General features: G+C 41.7%; 1 long non-coding RNA gene and 1 other non-coding gene across 3 annotated transcripts; both read right to left on the bottom strand.

Moving 5' to 3' along the window:
• Positions 1-6,160: 6,160 nt before the first annotated feature.
• Positions 6,161-9,388, bottom strand: LOC135879381 (uncharacterized). Of its 2 annotated transcripts, none has more exons than XR_010561455.1 (4): positions 9,270-9,388; positions 7,617-7,685; positions 7,044-7,116; positions 6,161-6,483 (listed from the first exon to the last, which is right to left on the bottom strand). It is a non-coding gene; the product is annotated as an uncharacterized LOC135879381 (long non-coding RNA). The 2 variants fall into 2 exon arrangements; XR_010561454.1 differs by lacking the exon at positions 9,270-9,388 and adding an exon at positions 8,993-9,135.
• LOC135879801 (small nucleolar RNA SNORA26) lies at positions 7,319-7,436 on the bottom strand. The gene has a single exon (XR_010561474.1). It is a non-coding gene; the product is annotated as a small nucleolar RNA SNORA26 (small nucleolar RNA).
• Positions 9,389-10,149: the final 761 nt, after the last annotated feature.

Consider the following 10,149-nt stretch of genomic DNA (forward strand, 5'->3'; position numbering starts at 1 on the left):
CTCTATCCAGTTCCCCCACCTCTATTATGGAAGTAAATGGTGGACCAAGAGGTCCCTTACCATCTGCTTGTTTCTCCAGATCTGGGCTGCTCTCACTCTCCTCTCTCCATGGCCAACTGTGGGGTGTAGTGGCTTGCAGTGTGTGGAGGCTGGATGGCTCCCTCAGCAGGGCACGGTGGGCTTGTGAAGTGGATAGCTCAGTCAGAAGGGCATCGTGGTTTACAGGGTGAGCAGAGTCCAGGTAGTCTTAGGGTGACCACATGTCCCGATTTTATAGGGACAATCCCGATTTTTGGGTCTTTTTCTTATATAGGCTCCTATTACCCTCCACCCCATCCTGATTTTTCACATTTGCTGTCTGGTCACCCTAGGTAGTCTAGCTGGCAGTCAATGGGATGTGGTGGCTTGTAGGGTGAACAGTTGAGGTGGAAGGTGGGTAGCATGGTGGGTGAGCATGGTGGCTTGTGTGGGTTAGATAATTTGGTAAGTAATCGGCAGGCTGAAGGTAGCCTGGGTGTTTCTAGGGCCTTTCCTGATTACTTCTCTATTCCTCTGATTTCCTGGCCGATGTCAGAGAGGTTTGCCTAGACATGCTGTGCTAGAAACTACTACAGCCTGCAACTTTAGTAGCTGAAGAGGTGTTTCCAATAAACTTGCTGCACAACCCCAAACTTGGAATCCAATGAGCTGAAATTTAGGAATAAGATCTCCTTTTGGTGATGCTCTGAGCAGGAGGGTGAATTAGGCCTGCCTGCAGCTGCTGGAGGCAGGCTGAACTGATAAGGTCTTCAGGGGTGTGGCTAGTCCCAGTCTGCATTGATTTACAAGTCTGGTTCTGCCTCTAAGGAACTGCAAGCAGGTGTTAAACCCATTGTAATGGATCTGCAGACTTTCATTGCCAAGAATGTCAATTACTCTTAAATTATTAATATGTACTCTCATTCTTAACATAGACTTTTGGCTGGAATATATAACTATAGTTAATTTCACTTAAATGAAGATACTCAAATCCTGAAGTAACGGTTTCCATTAAATTGCATTTTCAATAGTTATGTTACCTTCAACTATAGCAAGGCAAGGTGGGCTTGCACTCACCCGCCTCGCGGCTTTTCAATAGGTACAGCAGGGCAAGTTCTTTATGAGCTGCATTTTGAACAGGTTAAAATTGTTGGTATTTATTAGGATCAATGCCATGAGTTACAGCCAATTAACGTTGTGGTGAGTTTTACAATACATTTATAGACGCATAATTAATCTGGAAGTAGCAAATCATTCTGTTCATTCTCCAGATTTCTCATTTAATTAGATAATGCTGAAAACAATCATACTTTTTATGTTCAGTGTTTATATATGTTGTATCAGAGCAATACCAGTTGAAAACATTAGAAGCATATGTGTGTGAGACAATTTCTGATCTTTACTTCAAAGACTTTTAAACAGAAAAACCTTCATGGCAGTACATTTCAGGTAATGTCACTCAGCCTCTAGCCTTTGCTTGTCTATACAAAGAAAAGTGAAGGACTGACTTGTTAAAGCATCAACTGTTAGCTGCTTCTGAAATGAAATGTAAAAAGATGTAGAACAAACCATTATATATATTTTTTATCTAATATATATGCAAAAGGGACATTTTCCTACCACAGAAACGGTGGTTCTACGGGCATTGCCATGGTACAGGCCAGACAAGTGTACAACTCTTGCGCAACTGCTTATGTCTTTACAGCCCAAACACCACTCTGTTCCTTCTACAAACTCAAGCATCTCTTGAAAGATTATAGAATAGTGGGGAAGCATGGCAGGTTGGTTGCATTGATTCTCCCTATCATCTCAAAGAACAAGAGTTACTATGGTAAGTAACCACGCATTCTTCAAGCATTCCCTGCAAGGCTCCCTGCTTTAAGTGATTAATAAGTAGTCCCCAGACCTAAAGTCTGAGGAATTTTACTTTAATAAAGACTGCAGGACTCAGGTATAGGCTAAATTTTCAGAAGTGACTTAGAAGCCTACGCCTCACTGAAAGTCAACAGGAGTTAGGCACTTTAGAAAATTTTACCAATAGAATGCAGAAACACAAGAGGTTCCTCTACTCAGGCCCAAGGAAGAATAGGACTAAGAAGAGGTACAAAAAGAGACACTTCTAATGGGGCTCAATCCATGGCCAGTGCTTATCTTAATGGTAGAGATGACATGGGTAGTAGTCAACACTTGGACCCAACTACTCAATGCCTGAGGCTCACATATCCGATGCCACGGCAATAACATAGAAAAGCTCACTGCTGACACACCCAATGCCAAAGCATCTAGTGTGCAGGCATCAGATTTTGAAAACATCCAGAATAACTTGACATCAGGGTCAGGAGCAAAAGTCAGTCAATATAGGCACTTGACATCAAGATGCCAACAACACCCCAAAACATTGGCTTTGAAGAGGGTTTATATGCTGATACTGAGATACCCAAATGATCATAGTGTCAACAACAATCATAAGCCTCATGGCTTTGTATCTTTTTCCTTAGTGCGAAAGAGAAGCCAAGAAGCAGAGTCTGGACTGAGATGTGTGGAATAATTTGAAATATTGTGGAACTAGTTCCCTATTATATCCATTATCCAGAATTCAAAAAGTATCCAATGTGAAGAAAACTAACTGGTGGACTAATTTAAGTATTATTGTAATGACTAAATCACAGAAATGCCACAACATGCGGTATGTAGGGGTATACTTTCCTTTTGGAAGCATGCCTACAATTTTGTATATTACAGGTCTAAAAAAGACAATTCACATTCATGCAACATTCATACATCTGTAGGAGGAACTGGACCATCCTTCTCAGTATGTTATAAAAGTTTAAAACTAAACTGACTGAATATATTATTTAAAATATTTTATTACTTTCATACAGTCATTAAAAATCAACACTAATGAGACTTGAACCAGGACACCATACCTAAGTCAGCTCACACTTCAGGAAGTTTGTATCTGAGTGTCTCAGCTCTGGCCATCTCTAATAAAAACAGCAGGTTGAGCCCTGTTATGGAACTGAGTTGTCAATACAGTATTTGTCAGAGCTCAGAACTAAATGGTTGGCTGATTGATTAGTCTGATGAATAAGTTGCTCAAAAGTTTTGTATTTTTCTTGTTGATCAAAAGGCAATATCAAGTATACTGCCAGATTAAGCAAAAACCTCTGGCATGGATGAACTACCATTTAGGGTACCTCCTTTAAAAAGTTCTTTTTTAAAGATTAAGAGCATTGTTAATGAGGCTAAAGAAATGCAATTCCTTAATCTACCCTTTTTGTTTTTGATCAGTGATTCTCAAACTGGTGGTAACAACCACTGATTTAAAGAAAGTGGGCCAGATGACACAGTGGCTTTCATTCATTAGTGGGCTGCCAGCACACACAAAAATTAATGGATGTTAAACTATCATTTTCTCAATGTCTATTTGATTGACAATTAGCTCCTAAAACTGGACTTGGAGAAACACCTGCTAAATAAATTTCACAGCAATCTTGTATGTTTAGTCAATTCCACTCAAAGCAGGAGCTGATGCTTGAGCAGTCAGTCAGTGCTAACCTAAATTTGCAATCACCAACCAGATTCAAAACAGGAGACAAGCAGAGTGCAGAGGAAAGAGGGGGGGGGTTCATTTAACTTACATGTGCATTAGTTCCAAGAATAGATAGTCAATACTGCATTTGCACTTAATATTTTGGAACAATAAACAAGGTTGTAGGTGACTACATTCTCTGAACAATAGTTCTCTGGGTTAGAAAGGAATATTCGTCTACTCTTATCCTTACAATCCCCTCTAGAAGGAATATGCTCTGAAACAAAGGTTTGCCTTTAATCTGCAATATTACTATTCCTCTGCACACCCTTCTCATGCCACATCATCTGCATCTGACATTAGTAATTACAGAAAAGTTAAGAGTTAGCTAGCAGTAGAGTGGAGCTTACTGAGAAACACCGGTTATAAGTATTCCATTAGTGTATAGAAATTTGTACATTAGTGCAGTAGCAATAAAGTCCTATAGCAGAGCAAAAAAGGTTCAAAGGAGGCAGATAACTGGGGGGGAAAATGCTTTCATCACAGTAAAAGAATAAACATTTGTAAAAGGTGAAGACTCTGGTCTTGGTAGGTAAATAAAGGGAGAGGAATATATGTTTTAAAATACTTGCATTTTAAATCTATATACATTCAGTTATTGAGTTAGTATCTTAGAGTTTAACATTTAAAGGCATTTTTTCCAAAGTCCAACTCCAACTACTTGCATGATTATTGGACCTTATGCTATAAGGCACTAATCCAAGCTGGTAAAACCCAACATTACAAGATCTTCTAGAGCTCCCTTTTTAGTTCATTATAGCCAGCAAAGCTAATCTATAGCACAATATGACAGCACTAGCTAACATACTGAAGACTTGCTCCAAAAAGCTCCCAGCAATGCTGTAGGGAAGAGGTCTGGATTTTGGGCCCACAAACTTAAAAATTAAACTTATTTTTTGAGCATTTAGGTCTTAATTCTCAAGTGTTATGGTTTGGTGATTCTACTCCACTGCTTTCAACAGTTTAGATCTTTTTCTAGTGTGGTCTCCATCTACTAATTGTCCTTTTTTTCCCCACATGAAAAAGGATTTTATGTACTATTCAAGATAATTTCATCTTTTCTTTTTGCATATAACCTAGGATGTAATGTAGACTTGAAAAGAAAATGCACTATCCCATCTTTAACAGTTTATTCATCAGGTGCACAGCCTCTTCTCAAACAAATACCATATAAGAAGTTAAAGTGGAACACATGCCCAATAGAAAAAAAAGTATATAATCTAGCCAAATCCTCCAAAATGGTACTGCACACAACAAATCTGAGATGAATTTTTATAAGCTGGGGTAATTAGTCATTGAAACAATTTATCTAGGGATATGGTGGATTCCCCATTCCTTTAAGTCAAGACTGCATATCTAAATGATGTGTTTGCTCTATAGCATGGGTTCTCAAACTGGGGATGGTGACACCTCAGGGGGGCACAAGGTCATTACATAGGGGGTCACAAGCTCTTGGCCTCCACTCCCAACGCCTGCTTTGCATCCAGCATTTATAGTAGTGTTAAATATAAAAAATGTTTTTAATTTATAAGGGGGGAGGGTTGTTCTACTGAGAGGCTTGCTGTGTGAAAGTGGGCAGCAGCAGGTCTGGCTCCTAGGTAGGGGGCCCACAGGGCTCAGTGCACTGCCCACACCCTGAGCACTGGCTCTTACTGGCTGGGAACTGGCCAATGGGAGCTGGGGAGGAAAGAGATACACAGGGCCTGCACCTAGGAGCTAGACCTGCTGTTGGCCACTTTTTTGCTTAAGATTAAGAGTTTCCAATATCCCACTCCACATTCTTGGGGCCTTAAATTGCAAATGCATCATTGTCCACTGAATTACCTAGATCGGGTAGTATAATTGCAAGGACCTTAGAAGAGTTTTGAGATTAAGGAAGGCAGAATACAATCACATGCTCCACCCACTTCTTCATACAGTGACAGAGTAGGCTTGTAACACACTGTTCTATTGCCTGCCACTACAAAGAACAGCTGGATTGAAGGAAGGTCTTCAGCTGGTGATTAGAATAAGTAAGGACAGTACTACACAAATATTTCTCTATTTTTGACTTCAATTATTTCTGTAATCTAACTATGTACAAGTCTGTACGAAACCACTCTTATGAAAACATTACGGTGGCTTCAGTTTTAGAAAACTGACTGCACAGAAGGCAACTGACATTTGTGTGTCTTTCTACCCTGAAACCACGTGTAATTTTATTGTCTTATGGTAAATTATGCTTTTTTGTAAATTGTTTTATATGTTGACTACATGGGATCTCCCAAGTCATTAATTGGTGGAGTCTGCCCCACCTGATAAATGACTCCTGCTTCAATCTGTAGACCACAAGTGACCTTTTTGTCTCAGTGTGTAAGCAGCCTATTGACTGGATTGTGACCCAGATATGCAAGGCATAAGCAGAAGTACTCATGCCTCAGAAGGTCTGTGTCATCTAGCAATGACATGTAGGGATAGGAATTGTATCTCCTAATGTTTCAGCTTCATCCACTTCCTCCTCTTCATGCTTCAAATCCTCTGCTGCATTTGCATGCAAAAAATGGCTAGGTACATTGTACTACAAAATTCTTTATTAGTTGAATATAGTATAAAAACATTCCCCAAATATGTTATTCAAAGTAAATTCAAAGATGAATGACACTAGTTTTATTCCATTTCAGAACTGAAACATGAGCTGGGTCAAAACTTTAACCATGCAAACTGAAGCTACCAATTGTTGTGCTGTCCTAGCCATTACTTATCTTACTGTTTTGAGACATGATACATTACAGAAAACAATTAAATGACCATGGATGAAATCAGTAATCACTACTACACTTTCATCAAAGCAGGAGCTGCAAGTTTGAATCTTATGTTTTGTTCATTTTTTCCCCCTGTTAAAAAAAAAGAAGAGTTTCATCACCAGCAAAATAATTCATAAATGCAATATATTTGTCATGCCTCCAATATGCCTCAAGCTTTCCTCAGCCATTTCCAATTAAAGTTGGTCAGCTAAATCACTGTAAGCCAGGTTTCAATTTTAGAGTGTCCACACTAGGATTTAAACTATAAAAGGTATGTTAAAGTTGAGCTAAATCAGCAAAACTTGTAATGTAGATGACAGCCAGAGAGCCAAGAATGAAAGTCAAGCTATCAAGTTTATAGCTTATTTTATGCCAATAAATTGAATTGAGTAGTCATGCGTCACTAATTCACTTCAGAGCTATAATTCCACTATCAGCTATTACTAGTAAACATTCATTGCAGAAGAAAGTTATTATGCAGAGGACTCCCAGACAACCTTACACTGAAGTGTTTATTCTCTTGACACAGTTAAGTTTCCATGGAAGTGCCTTGGAAGGTCGGCTAGATAAACAAATTTAGAATTTACTTCAACTGGTGAAAAATATGTACCCACCCACCTCAGTCTGATGCTCCTATTTATATTACATACCTGGGAATTTGTCACTCTTCAAGGAGATTCATGTCAAAGTGTCTTGCAAGTTCTATGAAGTACATCTAGGCATCTGATAATTATAAATACGTTCTTGAGGACTCAAACCAGGAAAAGCTTCATGTGATCACAAGTAATTCCCTAACACCATAAAGTAAAACTAAGCATGGTAATCTGATGCTAGCACCAATGGTTCAAGTCAATGAACCTGAAGAAAACAGATACAATTCCCTTTTTGAATAAATTTGGGACACATTAAATTGATTTCCTCATGAGTTTGTTCCTCCCGACAGGATCCAGAGAAGAGTTTTAATCTCACCTCTGGGTTTGAGAGAGAATTACTATACCCCTCTGTGTTGGCCACTTAAAGCACAGTCTGCCTTAAGAGGGCAAAGCAAAAAAGGGGAAATATTACTGATCACAAAATTCCTTTAACATTTTATTATTCTCAAACTCACTGTAATTTAGTGATTTGTAGGTAATTCATAAAAAATTCCTCTAATTTATCATCCAACTACCATAAAGTTGGAATCAAGGCAAACTACTAACTTTCATTCAATTAGAATTGCTTACTTTCCAGCAGAGGCACTTCATTCCTAAGAGGTGTCTTCATGGGCATTTCAGTCAGGTGTGACCATTTATCTGCACAATATTTTAAAGGACATGTTACTATGCGATGTTTAAAAAAAAATACTTAAAATTCAACATTTTCAATAGACAAGCAACATAAGATCACTTAAATTAGTGAGATGAAAGGGCCATAATTTGGGGTTTTATTCTATAAAATCCCTTGTATACAATCCGACTATTAATAATCAAGTCAGATTCTAAAGCAAAAAAGCCAATGGTTCAAGTTTAGGGAAATAAATATTTGCTTTCCTAAACTGGTAGCCATTTAATCCATGGTCGGCCCTAGTAAGTTAAAAATATATATATCTAAATATAAAAACCCATGTTTCTGCAATAGATTATTAAAAAATACTAATAAGCAAAGATAATTTTGTATTCATCTCACTTAATATGGCTATTTAATATCTAAAAAGTGAAAGTTCACCTTTAAAAAGCATAGTAACTTTTCACTGGAATCTTAGATACATATTGTAACAGTATACATGAGGTACTCAAGCAGTGTAAAGATTGGTTTCAGAGTAGCAGCCGTGTTAGTCTGTATCCGCAAAAATAACAGGAGTACTTGTGGCACCTTAGAGACTAACAAATTTATTAGAGCATAAGCTTTCGTGGGCTACAACCCACTTCTTCGGATGCATAGTGTAAAGATTAAAGCACATGGCAATAGTTACACACAAGAATCAACACTATTAAACGTGACACGATTTTAAACTAGTAAAAAAAAAAAAATCTAGTAGAAATGTTTCCAACTTTTAAAGAAGTTCCAATAGCGAGCTGTGCCTAAGAATTTCTCTGCAGTGTGATGTTTAAGACACAGCCTTTGGGCAAATGGACAAGAACCAGTAAATGAAACGGGTTACTCAATTTTCATTGTCCACATGGAGAAAAATGCCATTTGCTAAATAAACATTAATTGTGCAAGTTGCTTCCCCCTCCCCATGATTTTCGAGTATTTACAACATAGTAATTTAACGCACGTTGAGTAATTTATGTATCAAAAGAGACAGGACTAGACTTCATTAAAAATGCCAAATACTTTGCCAAAGCCGTTAGCTCCGCAACGTGTTAAATGAATAGTTCAAGGAGCCAAGTGCGGGGCTAGATCAGGTTATGAAGATTTTGTTTGTTACGTTAATATCGCCAGTGCTGACGAAGAGAAGACAGCGGACCTGCGCTGCCAAGCCGGGCCGTTAACCCCCCCCCAGTGAGCGATCAGAGGCGCGCGCAGGTACAGGCCGCACCGGCCAGCCCGGAGCGGAGCCCTCTAGGTAACGGCCGTGTCACCCGTCAGCCCCTCACGCGAGCGGACCCGTCTCTACCTGCACAAAGCTCCTGATTTCTGCCGCCACGTCGGACATGCTCCCGGAGCGGCCACCCGCGGGGCCAGCCTCACCCGGCTCCCGCATCTACCGGCGATCCGGGGCGCAGCAGAAGGGCACAGCGGGAGAGGCGCGAGAGCCGCCGGCGCAGCGACCCCCGCCGCCCCACACCCTGCGTGGGCCCAGCTCCCCATGGAGGAGTCAGGCCGCACAGTCCCTGCTGCCCACGCGGCCCGCCGCAGCCAGGGAGGCAGGACCGAGGAACCACCTCACCCACCAGGGAGGGAAGAGAGAACAGAGACCGAGCCCTGGCCTCCTGGGAGCTTAAATACCGGCGGGCAGTTACCGCGAGATCTCGCACACGCACTCTCGCACGCTAGTCCTCGCTCTAGTCTCTCCGCGCGTTGGGGGCGGGGCAACCTTTAGGGGAACAGTCAGTGGCGCGGGGCGACTCCATGTCCGCGAGTGCGCAACTATTGGTGGGGAGGAGGCACGTGACCTAAGCCAACCAGCGGGGTGATGGGGAGCTGCCGAGTGTTGTTCCCCCTCCCCGCCCGTCGCTGCCCAGGCTGCTGCGGGTGCGGGGCTGGGATGGGGGGGCGTTTCCTAGCCTCTCGCCTAGGGGCCGGGGCGCTGCCCTCCCGGGCACTAACCGCCGAGTGACGGGCTGGGCTAGGCCGTTCGCTGATGCTGCCCGGGGCTGGCTGTAGCCGGGCCTCGGCCTGGGACGCGCCAGATCATCAATGGCGTGACACAAACAACGGGCCAGGAGCCGGCGTAGGGGGATCGCCAGGGGCGGGGAAACAGGACTGCCCTGTTCCCTGCCGAGAGAGATTGCAGCAAACAGCCCGGGGGTAGCCGCTGTGTAACTCAGACCCGCCGTGGTCACAGCTGCCGCCACTCGCCCCTCAGCTTATGTATGATTTCCCATTGCTGCAGGAGGCTCCCAATGTATTTATCCTCAGATCACCCGTGTGGGTAGGAAGGGGTAATTACCATTACCTCTTCTCCTAAACACACACTCTCACTCACTCCACATGGGGATCTCTGGCCCAGATCCACTGAGGCATTTTGGTATCTAAATACCTTTTAAGATCTGGGTTTAAGTGACTCATGCAAAGTCACTCGGGGAGCATATGGGAGAGCAGAGAATTGAA

This window comes from Emys orbicularis, chromosome 5, assembly GCF_028017835.1.
Source record: "Emys orbicularis isolate rEmyOrb1 chromosome 5, rEmyOrb1.hap1, whole genome shotgun sequence".
Taxonomy (NCBI): domain Eukaryota; kingdom Metazoa; phylum Chordata; order Testudines; family Emydidae; genus Emys; species Emys orbicularis.